This window comes from Perognathus longimembris, chromosome 4 (assembly GCF_023159225.1).
Source record: "Perognathus longimembris pacificus isolate PPM17 chromosome 4, ASM2315922v1, whole genome shotgun sequence".
Classification (NCBI taxonomy): domain Eukaryota; kingdom Metazoa; phylum Chordata; class Mammalia; order Rodentia; family Heteromyidae; genus Perognathus; species Perognathus longimembris.
This window is the reverse complement of record NC_063164.1, coordinates 73,882,725-73,908,248: the sequence shown is the minus strand read 5'-3', so window position 1 is coordinate 73,908,248 and position 25,524 is coordinate 73,882,725. Positions and strand designations below refer to the sequence as shown.

Below are 25,524 nucleotides of genomic sequence, written 5' to 3'. Positions count from 1 at the left end.
TCAGAACTAAGAAAATGGAAAATCCTCCCATGATCCTGGACTGGGAGGATTAATATAATCAAAATGGCAATATTGCCAAAGGCTATCTACAAATTCAATGCAATACCCATTAATATCCCCACACCATTCTTTAATGAAATAGAGGAAGCAATCCAGAAATTCATATGGAACAATAAAAGACCTAGAATAGCAAAAACACTCCTAAGCAGATAGAACAGTGCTGGAGGAATTACAATACCCAACTTCAAGCTGTATTATAAAGCTATAGTAATAAAAACAGCTTGGTATTGGCACCGGAACAGGCCTGAAGACCAATGGAACAGAATTGAAGACCCAGAATTGAACCCACAGAACTACGCCTACTTAATCTTTGATAAAGGAGCTAAAACAATAGTATGGAAGAAAGATAGCCTCTTTAACAAGTGGTGCTGGCAAAACTGGCTCAACACATGCAACAAACTAAAACTAGATCCTTATACATCACCCTGCACCAAAATCAATTCCAAATGGATTAAAGACCTTGAAATCAAAACAGACACCCTGAAAACACTAAAGGAAGGAGTAGGAGAAACACTTGGGCTTCTTGGCACAGGACGGAACTTCCTTAACAAAGACCCAGAAAGGCTACATATCAAAGAAAGGTTGGACAAATGGGACTGCATCAAACTGCAGAGCTTCTGCACGGCAAAGGCATACCTCACAAGATAAACAGAAAGCCCACAGACTGGGAGAAGATCTTTACCGGACATTCAACAGACAAAGGCCTCATCTCTAAAATATATGCATAACTAAAAAAATTACCTTCTTCCAAAACAAAACCGCAAAGAACCAATAGCCCCCTCATCAAGTGGGCTAAAGACTTACAAAGAAACTTCTCTGATGAGGAAATGAGAATAGCCAAGAGACATATGAAAAAATGCTCTACATCACTGGCCATAAAGGAAATGCAAATCAAAACAATATTGAGATTCCATCTCACCCCAGCAAGAATGTCATATATCAAGAAAACTAATAATAACAATTGTTGGAGGGGATGTGGCCAAAGGGAACCCTACTTCATTGTTGGTGGGAATGTAAACTGGTTCAGCCACTCTGGCAAGCAGTATGGAGATTCCTCAGAAGGCTCAATATAGAACTCCCCTATGACCCAGCAGCCCCACTTTTGGGTATCTATCCAAAAGACCACAAACAAAATCACAGTAATGCCACCAGCACAATAATGTTCATCGCAGCACAATTTGTCATAGCGAGAATCTGGAACCAACCCAGATGCCCCTCAGTAGACGAATGGATCAGGAAAATGTGGTACATATACACAATGGAATTTTATGCCTCTATCAGAAAGAATGACATTGTTCCATTTGTAAGGAAATGGAAGGACTTGGAAAAAATTATACTAAGTGAAGTGAGCCAGACCCAAAGAAACATGGACTCTATGGTCTCCCTTATTGGGAATAATTAGTACAGGTTTAGGCAAGTCAAAGCAGAGCATCACAAGGCCCAATAGCTATACCCTTATGAACACATAAGATGATGCTAAGTGAAATGAACTCCATGTCATGGAAACAATTGTTATATCACAGTTGTAACTACTTTCAACGTCCTATGTGTATCTGTAGCTTCTATTATTGATGATGTTCTTGTATCACCTTCCTATGTTTGTACCTACACTATCTCTGTAATCTTATCTGAGTATATTGGAAACCATGTTTTCTGGTATTGGAAGTAGGAAATTCAAAGGGAATACCAAATTTGAGAGACACAGGGTAAAAAAAGAGAAACAACTACAAAAGCAATACTTGCAAAACTGTTTGGTGTAAGTGAACTGAACACCTCCGGGGGGGGTGGGGAAGGGAAAAGGGGGAGGGAGGGGTATGAGGGACAAGGTAACAAACAGTACAAGAAATGTATACAATGCCTAACATATGAAACTGTAACCTCTTTGTACATCAGTTTGATAATAAAAATTTGAAAACAAAAAACAAAAACCTGTACTTGTTAATCACAGAAATCGAGTACTGGATATTTGTGAAATTTTCATGGAAAAGTAAACCCATAACCAAAAGTAAAATAGTAAAGTTTCATAAAGATTAAAGTATAACAACAATTAAGAAGCCTTAATGTATAACCTAAGAAATGAATTAGTTGCTTGAAGTATCTTTTGATATTTGTAATTTGTATAAAACTAAATGAGAACAGAGATTAAAACATGATCCCTAATGAGCATTAAATACCATAGAAAATTACACTATAACTTAGAAAAATTTTTTCATTGTCAAGGTTAAGTACACAGGTGTTATACTTACATAGTGAGTACATTTCTTGTCCAACTTGTTACCCTCTCCCTCATTTTTTCTCCTGCCTTCCTTCTTCCCCTTTTAAGTTAAGCAAATGAAAACAAAAAATAAAGAGTGACAAATTTTCTTAACATTGTTAGATGTGATAAATCCATTTAAATTTTGGTTATAGAATGAAATCACAAGAGCTACAGTAAATTTTGATGTTCAGGATGCATAAAGATCAGTGCCCTACTTTACATTTTTTATTCATTTATTCATAATACCATACAAATTCTCCTGAAGTCACTGCCTTTCAATAATTGTAAAATTTTTCCAACATTACTTAAATTAAGAAATTTATTTATTTTAAATTTATGTATTATTATTTATTTGTTTTTGGCTTGAAAGTATTATTACAACCCTTACCTTATTTGAGAGAAGAAATTGCTTTTGGAAGGCATACTTTTTGCACAATTTAGAGCTTAAAATATTCAATAGATTTAAACAGTTTACAACATTTCAGATCTGACTAAAAGCTTCTATATGGCCATTAAACTACATAATATGTATATTAGAACTATTTTTTAAAATTTTCCTTTTGATTGGTATGTATTATGTTTAAGTCAAATTTGAGAAATTTGTATATAAACATAGTAGTGGCACATTTATTTTTTAAAATATTTTCATGTATGGTTTTATAACTCAACTGATTTCCAAAGTATTAATGTATGCATGTAGGCATTGTGTATGTATCCTCCTTTATTTACTTTAACAATCTGAAGTCATAGTCTGATATTGAATGTGGTTATGTTGAAGGATGTTAACATTTATTTATGCATATTTTTGTATAAGTACTTGGCAGTGCAATCTTGCCCTATATTTTTTTTCTTTGCTACTCGTGACAAATATTAAGTCTGGGATTTTTTCTAATTAATTAGAAATAAAAGTCTTCTGGAATTGTCTTCCTATGTAGCTTCAACCTGTACTCATCATAGAACAACCACCTGAGTAAAAAATATTATAGGAAGAGTGGCACTTATTAATTCTAGAACACTTATTAATTCTAAGAACATATTGAAGCTGTGAATCTGAATATGCTTGTCTAGACTGATATTTAATTGAAACATTAGAGCAATTGTTATATTTACAATTTTTTGAACTCACAAAATCACAAAAAACTTTAAAAAAATTTATCTATATATGTAATTTTAAGAATACTTTTCAAGGTTCTGAATATGAAAGCGAATATTTTGAATTTGTTTTAAAATTCAAAAAAATTCTGTGGTAAGAAATACCATTTCTGGGGCTGGGGATATAGCCTAGTGGCAAGAGTGCCTGCCTCGGATACACGAGGCCCTAGGTTCAATTCCCCAGCACCACATATACAGAAAAAGGCCAGAAGCGGCGCTGTGGCTCAAGTGGCAGAGTGCTAGCCTTGAGCGGGAAGAAGCCAGGGACAGTGCTCAGGCCCTGAGTCCAAGGCCCAGGACTGGCCAAAAAAAAAAAAAAAAAAAAAAAAAAAAAAAATACCATTTCTGTGACCTATCATTCTATAATTCTCATTTGTGCATCTCTCTCTCTCTCTCTCTCTCTCTCTCTCTCTCTGTCACACACACACACACACACACACACACACACACACACACACACACAGAGTTCTTTTTCATTTCCATGATAGCTTCTGTTGGCAATTTTTCACCTGGATCATGTTAATAAAAGCACATGATGCAGCATAGTAGAGGTGATGTTTAAGCAATCACTACAGTCTAGAGCCAGTCATGGAAGGTACCAGAAAATGTGTTCATACATCTCACATCTATAGAAATAGGAGGAGTTCAAATTACACCGTATCGTGGGACGAGGAATCTTAGAACTTAAACTGCTTAAACCTCTGTGTGACTTGAGCTATGAAAAAGGAGTATTCTATCTTGAAATATTTGTAGATTTTACCACGTTGTTGGTTAATGGTCATCTGTGAGTTCATGTGAGTTATCATGAGACCTTTCTTGGTACATAATGCAAAAATTGTATTTTCAGAATTTTCAATATAGACAAAACCTCATCATTGATTCTCCCAAAACTATGAAATAGTCATCAAAGAGGGTAAGTCAAACATTTTCCAATTGTTTTATATAAATAGTGTATATATTTCAAAAAATGGTTTTCCATTATTAACTTTGACATAAACTGTTTTTCATAGTATTTTAAGTGCACTGCAAAACATTTACATAAATCCATATTATTTTGGAATTTTTTTCATTATTTTTGCAATTTCATGGAAAATTATTTGCTTCTTTATAATAAGGGGAATCGAATAATTGCCACCAGTGTTTTATTTATGCAGTGATAGTACTTTAAAAGAAAGAGCATAATTTGAAAAATGTCTCTATGTAAATAAGTCAGTAAAAATACAACATCTCTTTGTATAAAAGGGTATAGATTAAAATATTTTAAAATATTATGTACAAAAATGTTATTTGAAATTGATTCCAATGTTATGTACTCATATAATTTGTTTTAGTTTTTTCCTTATTGTCAAGGTGAAGTGCAGAGGGGTTACAGTTTCATATGTGAGGCAGTGAGTACATTTCTTGTCCAACTTGTTACCTCCTCCCTCATTTTTCCCACATCCTCACTCTCCCTTTGTCTCCCCAACCCCCCGTGAGTTGTAGAGTTGTTTATACCAAATGGTTTTGTAAGTATTGCTTTTGGAATGGTTTGTCACTTTACCTTTTGTCTCTCGATTTTGGTATTCCCTTTCCCTTCCCTAGTTCTAATACATGTATATACAGTACCCAGGGTACTAAGACCCAGTAAGTGATAGCAGGGGTAGGTAAAAACATGGGAAAGGAATATGAGAGAATAAAAAAGCAAAAAAAAAAAAAAAAGAGGGTGGAGGGTTACTGTTTCATATGGCATGTTGAAAATAATTACAACACTGATAAAACACTTGTTTCCATAACGTGGAGTTCATTTCACTTAGCATCATCTTATGTATTCATAAGGGCATAGTTATTGGGCTCTTGTCATCTTCTGGTATGACTGACCTAAACATATATTAATTATTCCCTATGAGGGAAATCATAGCATCCATGTTTCTTTAGGTTTGGCTCACTTCACTTAGTAGGTACTCATACAATTTTAACATATCATTCATTATGCACATCATGAATTGAGGATGTGTCCTATATTTCAAGGATGGAACATCTATAAGAGAAATTATGGTAACAAAATTATGTACAATTGAACTGAAAGATAAAAGTAGCCTTATGAAACTTGTTCAATGCATGATCAATAACCACAGCTCCCCTATATACAAACACGGGACAATTCTTCATCCATCAGGAACAAGAAGCAAGTCTGGTTTTCTATAAGTGCTAATGGGTTTGAATTACAATGAATAGCAAATAAATAAACCATTTGAGCTTAAACAATAATCTTTTTATTATATATAGATGCTTATATAGACGCTTTTAGTATATCTATAATCTTTTATACATTACCACAGTATTAAAATAATATATAAATACAGAGCAGTTGGGTACATGCATTCTAAGGCAGTGTTCTGGTTTGAATGGTATTCCACAAGAGAGAAAGAGAAACCATTATATTCAGTATTTTTCATCTCTTCATTCAGACTCCTGTGTTAGGTTTATTGCTACCGGGATCTCAATTTTAACCTCAGGCTTATAGCAGCATAATACAGGGATGTGGATACCAAAAATTAAAGTCACATCCTGGCTCTGGCACTTGATATGATTTGGCACTTAATTATGAAGTCACTTGCATTATTTTTTCCATTTGTTTCCCGACTCTTGTTTAACTAGAGATAGTATACCATTAATGAGTCCTACATATGAAATCATTACTGGTTTCCATTAAGCCTAGGACTAGTTAGACACATAGTACATAACCCCAAAATACTTAGACATCACTTCCAAGAACTTTAATGCCAGAGAAGTGATGTAGTTTCCCTACTCTTAGTTTAAGGAAAGGATGGCTGGAAATCTTCATAAAGGGAAAATACTTTGAATGTTCCATTTCTTCTATAATATAACAAGGAATTAGGCTCAGTGGATATTTTCACATATCAATAGTTTAACAGATTCATAGACTTCTTCCTTATGGGAATTTTAGTTGTTATGATTATATGAGAATGTTTATATAAGTAACAATATATGTGTATGTGTGTGTGTGTGTAATTGTAACAAATCTAGAAAAGGTTGAGAATCATAAGTTATAAACCATCTGCATTAGTGATCCTTACCTCTTTAAAATGATATGTATGAATGTCTGTGTGTATGTAATAAGAAGAAGAATTCAGAGGCATTGAGAATCACTGGGAAATTTATAAATTATGTGAATTAGCAATTCTCATCTCCTTCAAACAATGTTTGTATGATACAAGAGATGTATATCTTTAAAGAGTTTTCTAGAAAACTCTTGAAATAGCTAGAGATAACCAGATTGGTATCAAAAAAGATCACACTGATAGCTATAAAGATATTTTTATAAGGCAGTGTGTTTGAGAATGTGATTGCAGAATACTAGTTCTGTAAGTTAATACTAGGTGTACATCAAAGTTCTAGGATCAAATAGGTTTGAAAAACACTGAGCCAAAAGAGATGATTTATCTTCCTTTACTAGGCTAGAAACTCTCCAACAGTCTCACAAACTGATATGCATTATGAATCTAGGTAGGGGAAATAGCTAGTTAGCAATTTCCAAACTTCACTACAGAATATTTTGCAGAGGGCTGGGAATATGGCCTAGTGGTAGAGTGCTGGCCTCGTACACATAAAGCCCTGGGTTTGATTCCCCAGCACCACATATATAGAAAATGGCCAGAAATGGCACTGTGGCTCAAGTGGCAGAGTGCTAGCCTTGAGCAAAAAGAAGCCAGGGACAGTGCTCAGGTCCTGAGCCCTAGGCCCATCCTGGCAAAAAAAAAAAAAAAGAATATTTTGCAGAGTTAAGTGGTCTATGTCATTTACTGTGTGTGACACTGAATTCAAGAACAGGTACAATTTCAGAAGCACTGAAAGTCATATTACCAAAGGACAGTAAAAAGTCATTGCATCAATCTAAATTAAATTAGATCCCACCTGTACAATTTCAACTCTCAAGTGATTTCTCCCAGACCTAGAGCTTAATTACAAAATTACTGCTTCGCTCTAACCACCATACCAGACAAATTAAGGTAACAAAATTTTACTAAACTCTCAAGTCAAAGTTAAAAGTCCTAACTTCTTTATACATAAAAATTCGAATGTCAATGATCCAATTTTTATCATAACAGGCAAATATTTATCTTCATACTCCTGACACATTTTTATTGTTTGACAAAATTCAACTTGTGAACTGGGGGAAACATCTAAAGCTTTATGGTCACATAGTTACTTTTAATAATAGCAGAATGTGTATGGTACTGATAAAACAGATGTGTTAGATAGAAATAATTATCCATTATATTGACCCTACCCTTACAGAGACTGTCATCATTTACATGCTTTGTGTTTATATGTATAATATGGTTGCATTGGATCACAAAACTTGCCACTGCAATAAAAAATGTTGCATACACAGGATAAATCACATGTAGGAATGTTGCAAGAATAGGTAGAACAGAAGTCATGTAGAAGGAAGGTATTTAAAGCTACCATATAAGAAAGTGTTCTTATAAAGTTCTTCTAAAACAATCTACTATAGGCTACAATTTTTTAGGTTAGTGTTAATTTTTGTACAATCTACTTCTTTCCCTTAATAATTCTTTTTTTTTTTTGAAGAGTGTCGAGTAGTTTTTTGTTGTTAAATTTTTATTGTCAAACTGAGGTACAAAGAGGTTACACTTTCATACGCTAGGCATTGGATACATTTCTTGTACTGTTTGTTACCTCCTCCCTCATTCCCCCCTCCCACTTTCCCTTTCCCCCCATGAATTGTTCAATTCATTTATACCAAACAATTTTGCAAGTATTGCTTTTGTAGTTGTTTGTGTTTTTTTACCCTGTGTCTCTCAATTTTGGTATTCCATTTCTATTTCCTAGTTCAAATACCAGTATACACGGTTTCCAATGTACTCAGAAATGATACACAACCATAGAGACCTGCTCTCTGTATGAAGATTTTGAACAATGACTACACTGAGATGGCTTCCCCGCCCCCCCACCACCATGAATGAATAACAAGGCTTAAATGAATAACAAGGCTTGATCTCTGTCTAAAGCTTTTCCCACAATAATTACATTTAAAAGGTCTCTCTTCAGTATGTGTTCCCTAATGCAAAGTAAGTGCTGTCAGCGGCTAATATTTTTCCCACAATTATGACATCTTTGAGGTTTTTCACCTGTATGAGTTTTCAGATGTCTTTTAAGACTCGATCCATGACAAAACTTTTCCCACATTCCAGGCATTTATATGTTTCTTCTTCAGAATGAATTCTCTGGTGCAATAAGGTGTGACCGCTGAGTGAATCGCTTCTTACACACTGTACATTCATAGGGTCTCTCTCCTGTATAAAGTCATTGGTGTCTATAAAGGTCTGTGCTACGGAGGAATTGTTTTCCACATTTAGGGCATTTATGAGGTTCTTCTCTGAAATGAATTCTCTGGTGCCCAGTCAGTTGTGATTTCTCTTCTGGACTCTTATTTTGGAGGCTTAGGGTTGAGAGGCTTCTTCCAGATTGGAGGTCTCCGGTGTCTCTTCTAGAGTAGAGTTTGGAGGAACTACAAGTTTTTCTAAATCTGTCTGTAAATCCTCCGGAGAGGGTTCCCATTGATTTTCTAAGTGGACATAATCTTTCTGTAAAATGGGACCCTGGAGCACATTCCCCTCTAAAGTTACAATAAATGGATACATATTTTCCAGTTATTTTTTTTTTTCTGTTTTGAAGCATCTCCTTCATTTTCTATACCAAGTTCAACCTATTTTGGAATCAAGTAATTGTTTCATTTTTTTTGGAATCCTGTAATTCCTTCACCTATGGCTCTTTATGATCCAATGGGAAGTTTACATCAAGCTTTGGTAATGGATAACCAGGATCCAGAAAGGGCTGGCTTTGGCCAGCAGCACCGTAGTCCATCTCCTGTGGTCCTGGCTGTGGGATCCCAGCCTTTCCTACTGTGGGATCCTGGACATATCCCATTATCTGGAGTGCAAATGACTCCAGGTGCATATTTGGTGGCATGGGTACTGTCCCCACCGGTGACAGTTCTTCCAAGAGCATGTAATCCATGTTGATGTGTTTCTCTAGTATCTCAAGTTCTCTATGTAAATCTTCTTTCAGGGACACAACTCTTTCTCTGTTTTCTGGACAGTGTTCCCTCACCCAGGTCTCTGTTGGCAGAATTGTTAGGAATTGCTACAACACTAGCAGCTCCAGAATTTGTTCCTTAGAACACATCTTTGGCTTTAGCCATTGACAGCAAAGTTCCTACAGTTTGTTGAAAGCTTCTTGAGGTCCAGCTACTTCTGTGTACTGTTACTGCCTGAAACGTTGGCAGAAAACTTCACAGTCTGTGTCATACTCTTGCAGCACAGAGCCCTGATTCAAGGAGGCCTGGATGGCACAAGCCAGGGCCACAGCCATTGCCCTTTCTAGAGGTTTACAACTGACATGGGGCCTGAGGTCTCTGGTTGCTGTTTTTTTTTTGTTTTTTTTTGTTTTTTACTCTAATAATCCAGGGAAGTCACCTATAGCGGCTTGGTGCCCATGGCTCTCTCCAGCTCACTGGCAACTGCCAATTATGATGTTTTATAACAAAGAAACATTTAGACTTTTTCATTTAAACAACAAAACTGTCATTGTTTGGAGCATGAATTTAGAGAAATGTTCTAGAAAGGCAATCTATACTCATCCTCTAAAAGTTTTTTTTTTCCAAAAATACAATTTTCTTTGCCTTTATTCCCTTCTGTTGTGCCTTATTTTTTTTATTTTTAAATTTAACATTTATTTATTTTAGTCTAGGCTGACTTCAAACTACTCATCCTCTACTCCTTCCTATCAGTCTTATGAAGGTGAGAATACAAACAGGGACCACCACCCCCTACTGAAAATTTTCTTGCACTAGATCCTCCAGAATATTTATCTTTTTAACATGTACTCTTATTCTCTTTTTTATTGTGCTGGTCATCATGGGGCTTGAACTCAGAAGCTGGGGGTTCCCTGAGCTTTAGTGCTTATGGGTTAGTATTTTATTTACTTATTGGTTCTTTGGAGATAAGAGACTCACATGATATTCCTGTCAAACGGGTTTTTCAACTGTAATATTCAGATCTCAGCTTCTACAGGAACTGGGATTATACACATGAGTTACCAGCACCTGATTATTTTCTATTCTTAAAAAATTGTAAATTCTCTTTATTTTTTAAAGTTTTATGAGAATAAATTTTGGGAGCTAAAGCTGTGGTCAGGTGATAGAGAGCTTGCCTAGTGCATAAGAGCCTTACTCCAAGCTATAATACCAAAGTTAAGTAATTAAGTAAATACATAAATGTGTTGGTATCTTGTGTCAAGAACCCATCCTCTCGTTTTCTTTGTTATGCAGTCAAGGAAGAATAATTTGAAGTTTATACTGGTGTTCCTTTCTAGGGTAAATGGTATCCTGAAATACATAAATTAAGATTTAAATGAACAAATTAAATATTTTAAATGAAATTAGTGTACATAAATACTAGGTAAACTGCCAATAATATATTTATCAGGCACTCTAAATTTGGTTATGACCATACTTAGAAAATGGTCATATATCTGCAAGCTGTATCAATATTACTTACAAATAAAATCTTGATTCTTTGAAGTAATGACTACAGAATTCACTTTATAATCCTCAAAGAACTGCATATACATCATATATATCATATATATAATCAATTGAATTGGATGTTGACAATATTAGCATTTTTTAATTTCTGTACTTTTATATCTTTCTACCCCCAAAGAAATTGAAATCATAATCCTATAAGAGCCATAAAATGATATCAATATTTTTATTCTTGATTGCACACATTATGTTTTTGGCAATATTCAACATTGTCATAATTTGTCAAAACAGTTTCACATTTTGTATATCTTCTTTCCTATATTTATTTTTAAAGTTTTCTATCAACAGTTTTTGATTTCAATGTTTACAATATGTTTGAAGGTATTTCTGAAATGACAACAAAAGGACTTACACATATTTCTTAACAGTAAAACATGTGTACCTAGTGAAAAGTATACTATTAAAATCTTTAATATATCTAAAGTTTCTCAAAATTGTTCTCATGTAGGAAAGAGAAAAATGTCATAATGTGTAAAATATGCAATGCTTTTCCATTAACATCAGAAAACATGTAAATAAGCCTGAAAATTGTAAAAAGAGAAAGAATCCCCATATATTTTTACTGGGGAAGGTAAAATGGGGGAAACACTTTGGAAAACAAGTTGGCAACATTTCAAGCTGTTAAATATGGAATTAATACACAAAGAATTAATTCCACTCATACTCAGAAGAAATTGCCACTTCACACATTATCTCCAACTGTGGAAACTGCCCAAGCACTAACCTACTGAAGATATATGAAAGCATTTTAATTTAAAATTAACCACTGTTATATTATTTTGCAATACAAAGAAAGTATTGACTAAGGCTATAGAAGAAACTATGGAAATAGTAAAATAAATTTAAGATGCTAGTCACAAATGAATATATACATGTCTATATATCTATATATCTATATACCTATATCTATATTTATCTCTCTATACATTTAGAACTATGCAAACATGTACAGATAAGATAAATTACTTTTATATGTTTATTTATTTATTTATTTGCCAATTCTGGGGCTCAAACTCAGTGCCTGAGCACTGTCTCTGGCTTCTTTTTGCTGAAGACAAGCATTCTACCACTTGAGCCACAGTGCCATTTCTGACTTTTTCTGTATATGTGGTACTGAAGAATCAAACCCAGGATTTCATGTATGTTAGGCAAGCACTCTACCACTAGGCCACATTTCCATCCCCAGAAGGTAAATAAGTAGTCTTTCATAGCCGGACAAAATATGGAATGAGACATGACTATATATTAGTATAAAACTTCCTTTTGGAATGATGAAATGTTTTCAAATTATTTGTGGTGATGACTGAGCCACTCTGTGGATGTTATGTAAACCCAGACACATGCGTTAAATAATGCAGTTAATTATTTTTGTTCAGCTATGTGTGATAATATTCTTTAACCCCCGTATAACCACTATTTTGCTGGGTTTTTTCAATCCTTTATATAAATGAATCCCAAGTTTTCCAATCTACTCTAAAACCATCTTATTTTCTCCATGCATTTAAATATATTAATGTAATATGTAAAATATTTTTCTATTTTTAAAGTTATTTCATAAACTTTCATTTATTTTTCTATTACATCCCACCATTAATGTCCATGACAAAATCAGGCAGGAACTTTTTATCATTTTGCAAATGTTAACTGGATGTATCATACAATGATTCTTCAAAAAGCACAGTGAATTCTTTCCTTTCCTTTCTCCACTTTTTATTCATAATTATCTAAGATGGGTCTAGATTCCCTCGTTATTCTCAGTAAATTTCACAGCACTTTATGTCACTTCAGATTATCTTATAAACAGTTCTGTCTACTAATGCCACGTGTAAATATTTTAGGCATGTGCTACAGATAAAGATAAAGTAAGGTGTTTCCTTATTTTAGCACTTCTGCTGTAACCAGTAACCAGAAAATGGATGGCTTCAAATGTAAATTTATTCTCCCACAAACCTCGAGTCTAGTGGTCTGAAATCAAAGACCATACTTTTTCTTTAAGAAAAAATTCTGGTGCTGGGAATGTGGCTTAGTGGTAGAATGCTTGCCTAGCACTCTGGGTTTGATTCTTCAACATCACATAAATAGCAAGGAACATTTTTTTTTTTTTTGGCCAGTATTGCAGCCTGAACTCAGGGCCAGAGCACTGTCACTGGCTTCTTTTTGCTCAAGGCTAGCACTCTGCCACTTGAGCCACAGTGCCACTTCTGGCTGTTTTCTATATATGTGGTGCTGAGGAATCGAACACAGGGCTTCATGTATATAAGGCAAGCACTCTTGCAACTAGGCCACATTCCCCACCCCAACACCACATAAACAGAAAAGGGCAGAAGTGACGCTGAGGCTGATGTGGTAGAGTGCTGGCCTTGAGCAAAATGAAACTCAGGGACAGTGCTCACGTGCTGTGCTCAAACCCCAGGACTGGCAAAAAATAAAAAATAAATAAAAATCTGACTTCAGATTATCCACCTTCTAGTGGTTTCAGGAATTTCATAGGTTGTGCAAATTTTCTCGTTTCTGCACACATAGTCACTTGGCCTTATAGTGTGCCTTCCTATGTACTCACTCTTTCATAGGTTCACAGTGTCCTATTGTTAAATTTAGGATGGGCTCAGTGGGTAGATCTTGCAGAAGTTATAATAGTGAGGACTTTATCCAAGTGCAGTCAGTCACATTATGATGCTCTTGGTGAGCATGGATTTTGGAGAAAATATCTTAACCTATAAGAGATATGGAAATTTAAATAATAGAAATTACATAAATCAGAAATATTGGCACAAATCCTGTCCCACCATTTACTGGCTTTGGGATAAGAAACAAATCATGTGAATCTTACCATACTCTGTGAAGTTTGAAACTAGGACTGAGAATTTACATTTCATAGCATGATTAAGAAGATTAAAATTGCATATGAAAAATTTAAGATTATATGGAAACAAGAAGCATAAAACAGGGTTTAAAAATATATGAAGTACATTTTTAACAATAAGGTGTAGATCAAGATTTTCAAGTCAATTATCCTTGAATCAATAAAACACTTTCTCACTGATTTTATTCTCCTGGTACACATAGAATTGCATTAAGATATTAAGTCCACTAGGGGACTATTAAGACAAGATTAAGTAAATATATTTATATGTTTACATTAATATTTGTTATGGTTTGTGGTTATTCCATTTAGGGTAAATTGCATGGCCTCTGACTCAACTCTTGCATAAATAGGGCAAAATGTTTATCATATGTAATCTGACTGGAGCTCTTCCAGAACCACAAACCATAAATGATCGTAAGGAATTCTGAAAAGAAAAGTACACATTATGTTGGTGGGTACAAATAATAATCAAACAAAAATGCACTTAAAATGGAAATCTAAATCTATATTACACACATTGTCTAAAGTTAGAAAAAATTTAAAGTCTTTGTTAAAAAAAAAACTGGCACAGGTAGCTCACATTTGTAATCCTAGCTTCTCAGGAGGCCAAGATCTGAGGATCATGGTTTGAAGCCAACTAGGCCAGGAAAGCTCATAAAACTGATTTCCACTTAATTATCAATAAAAGGAGGGAAGGAAGGAAGGAGGGAAGGAAGGAAGGAAGGAAGGAAGGAAGGAAGGAAGGAAGGAAGGAAGGAAGGAAGGAAGGAAGGAAGGAAAGGGAAGCAAGGAAAGGGAAGCAAGGAAAGAGAGAAAGAAAGAGAAAGAAAGAAAGAAAGAAAGAAAGAAAGAAAGAAAGAAAGAAAGAAAGAAAGAAAGAAAGAAAGAAGAAAGAAAGAAAGAAAGGAAGAAAGAAAGAAAGAATGGAAGGAAGGAAGGAAGGAGGAAGGAAAGAAAGAAAGAAAGAAAGAGGAACTAAAAAGCTTGAAGTAGTACTGTGGCTCAAGCGGTAAAGCAATATTCTTGAGCACAAAAGCTCAGGGACAGCTCCAAAGACCTGTTCAAACCCCAGGACTCAGGGAGGACACACACACACACACACACACACACACACACTCACATTCATATGTCTATGAAATTAACTAAATTACATATCACATAGGAAAATTTGAAAACAAAAAGAATTTAACTGATAAGTATGGGGCCTTGTATAATGATATGAGTAACGAAAGTAAGAATATGACTAAAATATTTCACGTTTTGTTTTCTCTCTTTTGATTCAATTATCAGTTTTATTTATTTATGTTTACTTAAAGTGATTTTTAAATTGTTATTGTAAAGGTGATCTGTAGGGAGCCAACCGCAAAGTTCATCTTGACCTCTGGCTATGTTGTTATCTCAAGAAATGTACAAGGATATGGCTTACTTAAAAGACAACACAAGAGTCTTCTTTATGCTAACTATTCAACCCTATTTTATCTGTACTGCCACCTGTTATTGCCAACTTCAAGGCTTTCTTGTTTTCTTGAACTTTAGTAACCCTATGGTATTCCCTGGTTCCTAAAGTACATATAAACTGGAAGTTAAAAATAAATGGGACTACAGTCTTGACCTAAAAACTTGAGCTGCACACCTCCCGAACCCCATCCTTTGTCTTTTGTCTATTGTCTCTTGTCTTGTATTTTTCTTTTTCTTTAATCCTTGTCCCCTCAATCAGGATTCCCTTTCATTGCCGGCTGGCTCCGGCAATGATCTAAAGATGGGTTACCATTTCATGTATCAGGTATTGAGTATATTTCTTTTTGAACACTGTGAATCCTTCCTTCATTCTCTCCCAATTTGGGGGGACAGTATTAAGACTTGTAATTTTCAGTTTTAAAGAAACTGTTTCTTGAATTTTAGTGAATAATGAAGACCACATAATTTTGTGCCTTTTCACAAATGTTATATAGCATAACTGTTCAAATTAACTAATCTATTCATGCTTTGTATTCTTCACAAAATAAAAGAAAAAAATTTAAAATCAATATGGCAAAATGCTAACTTCTGTTACATCTTGGATTTTTAGGTGCTTATCACAGTATTGACTACAGTTTTTACACAGTTATTGTTTAAAAGCAAGCTATACCTATCAAATTGAGGAAACTATGTTGACAAATGTATTAGTGAGTCAAAACTAAAGCAAAATAAAAAATGAAGGTGAAAAGTATATTAAGTACTAATCTGAAAAAAGTATTAAATTTCAAGGATAACAGATCAAACAGGCAAAACCCTTTTCAGAACTTAACATAAAAAAGAAAAATGACCCTGCATTCTGTAATTCTTATGTTCTGTCTTTCTCCTTCGCTGACATTGGTATTGTCACAAAAACAGTCCTGAGGACCAATGGAATAGGTTCCAGGTTCATTTCCGGGTCTTCAGTTCTATTCCAATGGTCCTCAGGACAAATGGGTCAAAGACCTAGAGGTAAAATCAGATACTCTGAAAACATTGCAGAAAGGAATAGGAGAAACACTTGCACTCCTTGGCATGGGATAAAAATTTCTTAATAAAGGCCTAGAAAATCCAAGGAATGTTGGGAAAATGGGATTGCCTCAAACTCAGAGCTTCTGCTCAGTAAAGGACATAGCTTGCAAGACAAATAGAAAGCACTCAGACTGGGAGAAGAGCTTCACCAGGCATATGACAGAAAAAGGCCTCATATTTAAAATATACATAGAACTCAAAAAATTAAATTCCCCCAAAACAAATTCTCAAAGAACCAACTTGCTCCTTAATAAATGGGCTAAAGGCCTAAAAAGAGACTTCTCTGAAGAGGAAATGAGAATGGCCAAGAGACACATGAAGAGATGCTCAACATCACTGACCATAAAAGAAATGCAAATTAAAACATTGAGATTCCACCTCACCCCAGTAAGAATGTCCATTATCAAGGAAACTAATAACAACAGATACTGGAAGAGATGTGGCCAAAAAGGAACCCTACAACACTGTTGGTGGGAGTGGAAAATAGATCAACAACTCTAGAAAGCAGTAAGGAGCTTCCTCACAAGGGTAAACATGGAACTCCCCTATGACTCAGCAGTCCCATTTTTTGGGCATCTACCAAAAGATTACAAGAAAGATCACACTAATGCCACCAGCGCAACTATGTTCATCACAGCAAAATTTGCCATCGCTAAAATACTGAACCCCCTAAGCCAGGATGGTAGAATAAAGAGAACGGATTCTACATCAACAATGTAGGGTGGTGGGTATTGTAGTTGATTCAACATACCAGGAGAATTCAAGGGGTTAGATGGATTTTTAACAATAATCTAAAACTGGCTATAAGGGCCAAGAAGGGGAATGTTTACGCCTACCTCCAGAATACCTTGACATTTGTATGACAAAACAGTCACAAGAGAAGATTCCAAAATAATTCTTTTCATTGAATGACCAGGTATTCAATGGAATAAAGTGAAATTGATGTGAAAATAAAATATGGAATCACCTCAAATTGTCCTTTGAAAGGGAAGTTGACCAGAAATGATTGAAATCAATGGAACCTCTGATCCATGAACTTCTGACTGATGTTGCATATTCAGCTTAGCATCCAGAAGTCAGTGTTGATCATGACTTCCTTCTTTTCCACATATGTACACATATCTCCCACAAACATGGCTGCAGAACTTCATCTCCAGACCCAAGGCATACCAGCAACAGAAAGTCTTAGAACTGAGGAAAAATGAGAAGCTATAGAGTCAAAAGGAAAATGATGACACCTTGTCATTTGGGACTTGAGGAATATAGAAAATGGAACTTCAGACTCTGAGTAATAATCAAAAAGTCAAATGCTGCTTATATCCACCTAGAACTAAATTGAAGAATAAAATTTATTTGGATTTCAATCAGAAAAACTTGAAAAGTAACACTTGGAATACACACTACTAAAGAAGAAGAAATTAAAATTCAGAATTGCCTAAGTTAAAATATGAGCTGAGAATGGTGATAGTCACCTATAAACCCAGCACTAAGGAGGTGGAAGCAGGAGGACTCTGAGTGCAGAAGTGAAATGGAAAACAAATGGTTAGTTGTATCTATTTCTTAAGTTATAACAACTGCTTGGACGTATATATGAATTATGAATGAGCAGATAAGGTTATTGTTTTACCAGAGGAGATTTTGAACAAATTAGGGTTATTTATTTTACATCATGACTTACAAATAATGTACTACATCATATTTCACATAGTGATGGTATGCCGAAGTAGGTTTCCAAATTTATTTCTATAATTAACTACTCAGCTGCACATGTAGGTATACACATATGTATACTGTGTGTTTCTATAGTATTATATAAATACAATGATATACATATATAGAACTGAGAAAGATTAGTTTTCACCTATTTTGGATGATTAGTGTAATTTTTGTAATTTAATATATGTCTTGTGGAGATAACAGTCTTAATTTTTACAAAAATTGGTTCCATTATTTTTTTTTCAAATTCTAATTTTGTTGAATAGTTTTCTAATGAACAAGAAAGCATTATTTAGCAAGTGAAATAAATCTAAAGACATGGAAAAACAATTTGCAATATCTGATTTAGAATGGATTAATCTAATTATTCATTTTTTTCATGGCTTGTAAAAGTTGACCTCCTTCTAAGTGAACTGGAAACAATAATGAGAATAAAAACAGAATTTGGCCACTTTGGTTTCTTAAGGAATTCTATGAAGGTAATGAAAATATTTTAGAAAGCCAGCTGTAATTTTCAGACATTTTTTTGAGCTCCTGCCCATTCAACTTAACATTTGGAAGGTACATTTATGTTATTCTGAATTTATGTTGCGTGGATTTTTAAAATCATTTTACCAATACTTTCTCTATGCCTAGACAAATAAGACATAACACAAACTGCTTCTGATAATTAAGAATTTTATAACATAACTAGAAGAGTTCTACTTTGAAATTTTCCTGAAGATCCTTTAATAACATACATACATATATTTTCCCCATAGTTTTGTTATCAACAGTTAGTTTTACAAGGAGTTTCATTTGTTATGCTGTACTGTGCATACCGTGTTCCTTGATCAGACTTATCTCTTCTATCACTCTCCCTCATCCGCTTCCTCCTTCCTCAAACTATTCTCAACAAACTTGATTGTTACATTTCCATAGGCAAATTAAGTGGTCACATCCCCATCATAATTTACTGGTTAAACAGTGGATTTGTAACTTTTCACAGTCTATGATAGGCATTCTGTTAACAACATCATTTGTATGTTGCATTCCTTTCTGTTTAGTATCAATTGGTTTAAAACATGTTGGTGGTATGTGTGAATCAATAATTCATATGTTAGACTTAAACATTATCCCCAAACAACAATAAACCATTTGCATTCCCATTACAGGGGAATTTCTCTTTTCTGCATGAATAACTGTGAAGTGATTGACTATTCTGACTTCCCTAGTTCTCTACTGTTACTTCACATGACCAAACTATGTTCAGTTTTAGACTTTTTGCATATGTTCTTTCATCTACAATGTACTTCCTATGAGTCTCTATTCTAAGTAATCAATCAATCACATGGCTTCATCAAAATTCTTATCTCATTTAGATGGGACTTTCTTGAAGAACAAGCCATGAGACCTGTCATTTTTCACAGTTTGAAATTATTTATCTACTTGCTGTTTGTCTTTTACACCTCCCCAACTGAACCATCTGTGGACAAAATATCAGAAAGGCAAGGATTCTGCATCTTCTTTTTTAATTATTAAAACATGATTGATAGATATCAGGTTCTCAGAAATTATTGTTCACTCATGGAATAATTTTAAGTAGTAGTAGGGTATCATACTATTAAAAGAATTTTAAAATTACCCATTTTGCTTCCTTGGAGCAATATATTTTCCAGTTTCTATTATATAGAAATGCCAATGCAAGCAGTTATTTACATATACCAATTATATTATAGAGATAATGTTCCACTACATTTCCTTTTGCAAAAAAAAATTCCCCAGTAGTACACTGTAGTTTCCTTACATCTCTACCATAATTTTTTTACTTTCTTAAAGTATGGTGAAATACATTTAACACGCTACATAAATAATCCCATCAATTTTGTGGAAAAAAAGTTTGAATAGCAAGCATGAGTATGGATTCAAGAGTTAATGTTCCCATCTCTATTTCATACTTATTCACAGTATGAAGATAAAATAATAATGCTGAGATTCAGATGATGTAAGTGCTCAACATTTTCTTGTATATTGATATAAAGTGCTTATATTTCTTGATGGGACATTGACTAGGAGGCAATTGGCATGTTTTGAATGATTATAGTTGATTGGAATCAAGAATTGTATCATTCCCCCTCCCAGTCTCTTCTGTTACATTACCAGGAACATTATCTGTCAGTGCCTCAGGTTATACCATTTGAATATTCAAACTTACCTCCACAGTTTAATTGTATGTAGCACCATGAATCCTTTAAACTAAGCAGTGTAAAAGGTATAAAGATTATTGTGCATTAATTACATTAGTTCTTGTTTATTACCACTTTGTTTTTGCCTCATTGAATTTCAATAAAAACTCCAATTGAAGAAGAGAAAGGATAGTGAATCTCATCCTATGGGTTTGTGGAGGAGCTACCTGAGAAAAGATTTTTCTGGATATATGCAGATGAATCTTTGTAGTCAGAAGGAAGAATTCTTCCTCTTTAACCAAGGACTTTGGCAGTACTTTTGCTTTCAGTTGGTCTTCAGTAATCTTGACCTCTGTACCTCCATTAATTGCTGGTAGTATTGAATATTATCTAAATCTTTTACTGAACGAATTATGAGAACATCATCACTTGATAAATTGCTTCCTCATTATGTAAAATTACTACTGTCTTTTAGTTAGGCTTATAAAATATGTGGCTGAAATTGAGTTGAATTAAGGTAAAATGCAAGAAACATCACTGAATCCTTTTAGATTATGGCATTTAATGGCAATTGTAGAATTTTCCAAGTAGTCAATATTCTCATATTGCATATTACATATACTACTTTCTTTTTCTCCTAAGATATGGTGTATTTATACCCTTTTTTTCTCTTGAATGCTGCTGTCTCTTTTTGCATGTATGACCATACAGGCTCTTCATGATGAGTAGCATATACACATACACAGTGGTAGTCACCATTACCTGCTGAGGCATTGGTTTTGTTTTCTGATTTTCTGAATTCAAGGCTTCTCTTGAAGAGTGGTTTTTAAGGTGACAAGCAAAAAGATCAACCAAGTACTGTAGTAATTCTTGTTTAATGCAATTTTCTTGATATGTAGTTAACAAAAACAGTGCCAGTAATATAATATTGTTTTTAGATATGTTTGCCTTTGGAGTTCACTGGCACCCCCAAAACTAAACAAATGACTTCTGGGCTGAAGCCAGAAGGTATTCAAAGACTAGTGTGTCCATTAGCTCCCAAGTCCTACTTTGAATGGGTACTTATGCTAGTAGTGATGAGTTAACCAAGTAATGAATCAATTAAAGAAATAATTATAGTGTAGAACAGGAGGAAGGGGACTTGTTCTCAAAAGATGCTCTAATACTTAAGGTTCAGTCAAATCAGTTTACTTACAATTATGTACATAAAAAATCCTCTTCATTGAATGTTTCAAGCTTGTGAATATTGCTATATGCAAAAATTTGACTGGTTTGGCTGTGAATTATTTCCATATTATTAGTGAAAAATGGCCATCTTTATAAATACTTGACAAGAACATTTAGTAACTAAAGGATATGCAACAAGAATAAAAATATTTAACCTTCACAGTGATTTAATAATGTCCCAAGATTAAGAGAATCAATAATTTATTTACAACACTGAACTATAGCATCCCAATGAAAAACAACAAATATACATAAACTTAATTTGGCATTACCTACATACTGTGGAATGCAGGACAAACATGCACCTTGTCCCAAGGTCATACACTATTTCAATTATTTTACTAAAGTTCTTATGCTTATTTTATACTACTTGTACATATCAAGAATCACTGGACTTGATGGAAGCACAAATCTACAATTGTTAATGAGAGAAAATTTAAATTTCACTTTAAACTTTAGTGTTAATACTCGGGGGAGAAAATATTTTTAATGGAGCAGGAAATTCAGTCACTACTGAAGTAGTGACTTCACTCACTACTTGAATAAATAGGTGTGTTTGCAACTCTTTTGCTGGACAATTCGAATAACTACTCTGTTTAGAAGAGTTCAAAAGCTGCCCCCATCCTTGAGTTCAACATTTATATTAAATATGGATGCCCAAAGTTACTTTCTACTTGGCATTACTTTTTACCAAGGCTATATTAGAACCCATTTTTATCTGTGAATCACTTTAAGGCAATATTTTATACCCAGTGAAATGCATATACAGGAAAAATTGTACTATAATATAAGCTTATAGATGTGTACATACATATGTTTTTATATCATTTGGTTTATCATAAAAGGTGTCCTGTAACATATTTTTAACATTTCAGATGATTTCCTAGCTATGGCATATTTTCATTTTGAATACTTTGGAAAAACTTTAGTATATTATTTCTGTTTTATATAATAAACACATTTAAAGTAATTACATTTTAAGAAAACATCATTTATATTTGCATTCATTTTCAATGTTTTTGTCACACTGATCAAGGTTACTGAATGGGAAGTCAAATTGGTCCTCTTACTTTAGGACCATCCTCCAGTGCATCTTTGTAGTTCAATTTTGCTGGACATACTATCTTTTGTTTGCTGGTCCTTATTTGGAAAAAAGTCTTGAATATGTCCCTGTTGTTGATTATAATATAAATTTATATTTATTTATCACACCTAATATAAAGAGTAGATATAGTTTCTATTTAAATTTGCTAGACATTTATCTTTTTGCTGTTGTTTACATAATATTTTAAAAAGCATATATTGTATATTAAACTTTTAATCTACATCCATATTTTTCTTGGTAATATTTGCATTTGAACTCAGGGCATTGTTCTTGCTAGACAACTACTTTACCCATTAGCTCATGAGCACAGTCATTCTTTCTTAAGGTATTTGTAGACATTGTCTCATGTTTTTATTTTCATAGCCTATCTCAAATTGTGATCCTCCTGCTTCCTCATCCTGATTATTGACATGTACAATGATGCCTGCATCTTTAACATTTTTATAAACTTTATTCAATGGAATATTTTTTCATCTTTTCTTCAGATGGTTTGTCACTTTTCATGACATAAATGACATTTTTATTTGATTGTTACATATGCACTTTAACTCATCAACTGCATGTATCACATTTATAATCCCAGAATAGTTTTATTTTTTCATATATTTTTCTTAAAAATATTGATATTTTTCTTTCCTAAAGTAAGTGATAACTCTTATTTGTAATGATCACCTTTTTCTATTTTTCTATCCTCAATGCTTTCTTTTGAAATGTACCCAAGGCCTAACATATGAAACTGTAACTTCTCTGTACATCACTTTGACAATAAATAAAAAAAAAGAATGAAAAAAATCCTAAAAAAAATTAAAGCCTCTATTGTGAAGTTCTTCTAATGTTTTAGAAAGCACTGCTTTGTTTGACAACAAGCTCACCTAAAACATTTTTTACACAGCACTCTTTACGTACTATTTCTTTTACAGGCAAAGCATGTCTAAAAGAGTTTCTGATACCCAGTTTTCTCCTATTAAGGATATACTCTATATTTCTGTTCTTGCTGAACATTCACTCTGCTTTCTCTGTGGTAGGTTATTCAATATGTCTTGCTTTCTTCTAAGCTTCCATTATTTCTATGGTATCATATTAATGTCCTTTATGAATTCATGCTATCCTAGAAGTTTTAGCCTTGTACTTCATGATATTACATGTTAAAAGTGTGTAAAATTAAAATTGAAGACTTAGGTTAGGAATGGATAAATGTCTAGGTAAACAACAACTTTCTGTCACAATCTGTGTTTTACTTTTGGTCTTTCACATCTTGTCAGTGATTGATTCACAGGGACTTTCTTATTGACAGGTCTTTCCATGATCATTGTCTATGGGTTACAAATATCTAACAAATGCTATGAAATAAATATCAGAAGGAGGAGGTATTAAGAGACTCACCTCTGTACATGTATTGATAACGTTCCCTGAGGTGGCTATCCAAGCTTATAATGAAGATTCTTTTTCCTTCTTCTGTCACACTAACATATAATCAAGTATAAGCTTGTTTCTATCCACATAATAAATAAAGATGTTAGAAGTGGTTGTTTCAAAATAAATTTTGTTAAGCAATAAAATACTGTGCAATAAACTTTTGAAGAATGAGTCACCCTCTTATTGGAATATCATAGTTTTATATCCAATATAGTTGAGATTTTGAATGTATTTACCATTGGAAAATTCTTACATTTATGCAGAATGAACCCCAAATAATAAGCTTGCATATGTTAAGAGAGTATTCTAATATAATATATCATATATGCTTTCTAGAATATGAGAATATGAACATGTATGTACAAAATATATTACCATACCTTTTCTAACAAAAGAGAAGTCTTGGGTTTACCCATAACCATTGTGATTCAACACTATGCTTTTAAACATTTGAATTTGAAATAAACAGATGGAATTGAAATGAATTGACCACTATGATACTCACAAAGAAATTTAGTTTACCTTATGAATGAAACATACTTGTGCGTGTTCTCTCAATGGAGGGAAAATAAAAGGCAAGAATTGTCTTCTGTAACAGAGATGTGCTAAATGAAATGTGCTAAGAGATGTGGTAAAGAATGTGAAGGAATAAAAATAGTTCTGTGTTGTCAGTGTTTTGTTTTGCCAAGTTTGTTTGCTGTACTGGAGTTATGCTTGATATTATTTAGAAATCAAGTTTTTTTATGGCTCGCAATAAAGTTAAGAAGATATTTTACAAAAATAAACTGTATGGGGAAAAGGCAGTGAAAACCTGGCTCAGGGATTATATCCTCAGCTTGCTTTGTTTGTAATATTTGGGAGCTTTGTAATTTAGAAAGCTCCTTTTGATGTATTAATTAACAGAAAACAGGAACACATTGTGTCCAAACAGTGCATATATTGTGAGGATGCAATTTGCTGAGAGGGCCTAAGTAGGCAATTGTGTTGTCAAGTGACAATAAAAAGACACAGGCAGAAAACAGCTTTTTGAAAATTGCACTTTTTGATTTGTTACTGACATGAAATTGATGGAGTTAGGATGAAATAATGACTTCTTTCCTCAGCTTGGCTACCTCCTTGAGGTACACGTTAGGTCCAGAGGATTTAGAAAATTCCATTCTTTTTACCTTTGACAAAATGAATAAATACTTTGCATGTGTGATTAAAGGGTTTGGGAATTACTTGGAGTTGGGAAATGTGGGGAGAAACTGGTCAGAATGACAGAGATTGCAGACTGGTGCATGATACAGAATGGCTACCCTCTGGAGAAACATTTCTCATTCATTTATTTCAAAATGTTTTTACCTACCAGCTTTCTCTTCACTCTCTGTAGCGGAAAAGTTTTATAATGGCTGTGATTCT

At 33.8% G+C, this 25,524-nt stretch overlaps 1 pseudogene; it reads right to left on the bottom strand.

Moving 5' to 3' along the window:
* Positions 1–8,359: 8,359 nt before the first annotated feature.
* On the bottom strand, positions 8,360–9,868 carry LOC125350882 (annotated as a pseudogene).
* Between the last annotated feature and the right edge of the window lie 15,656 nt (positions 9,869–25,524).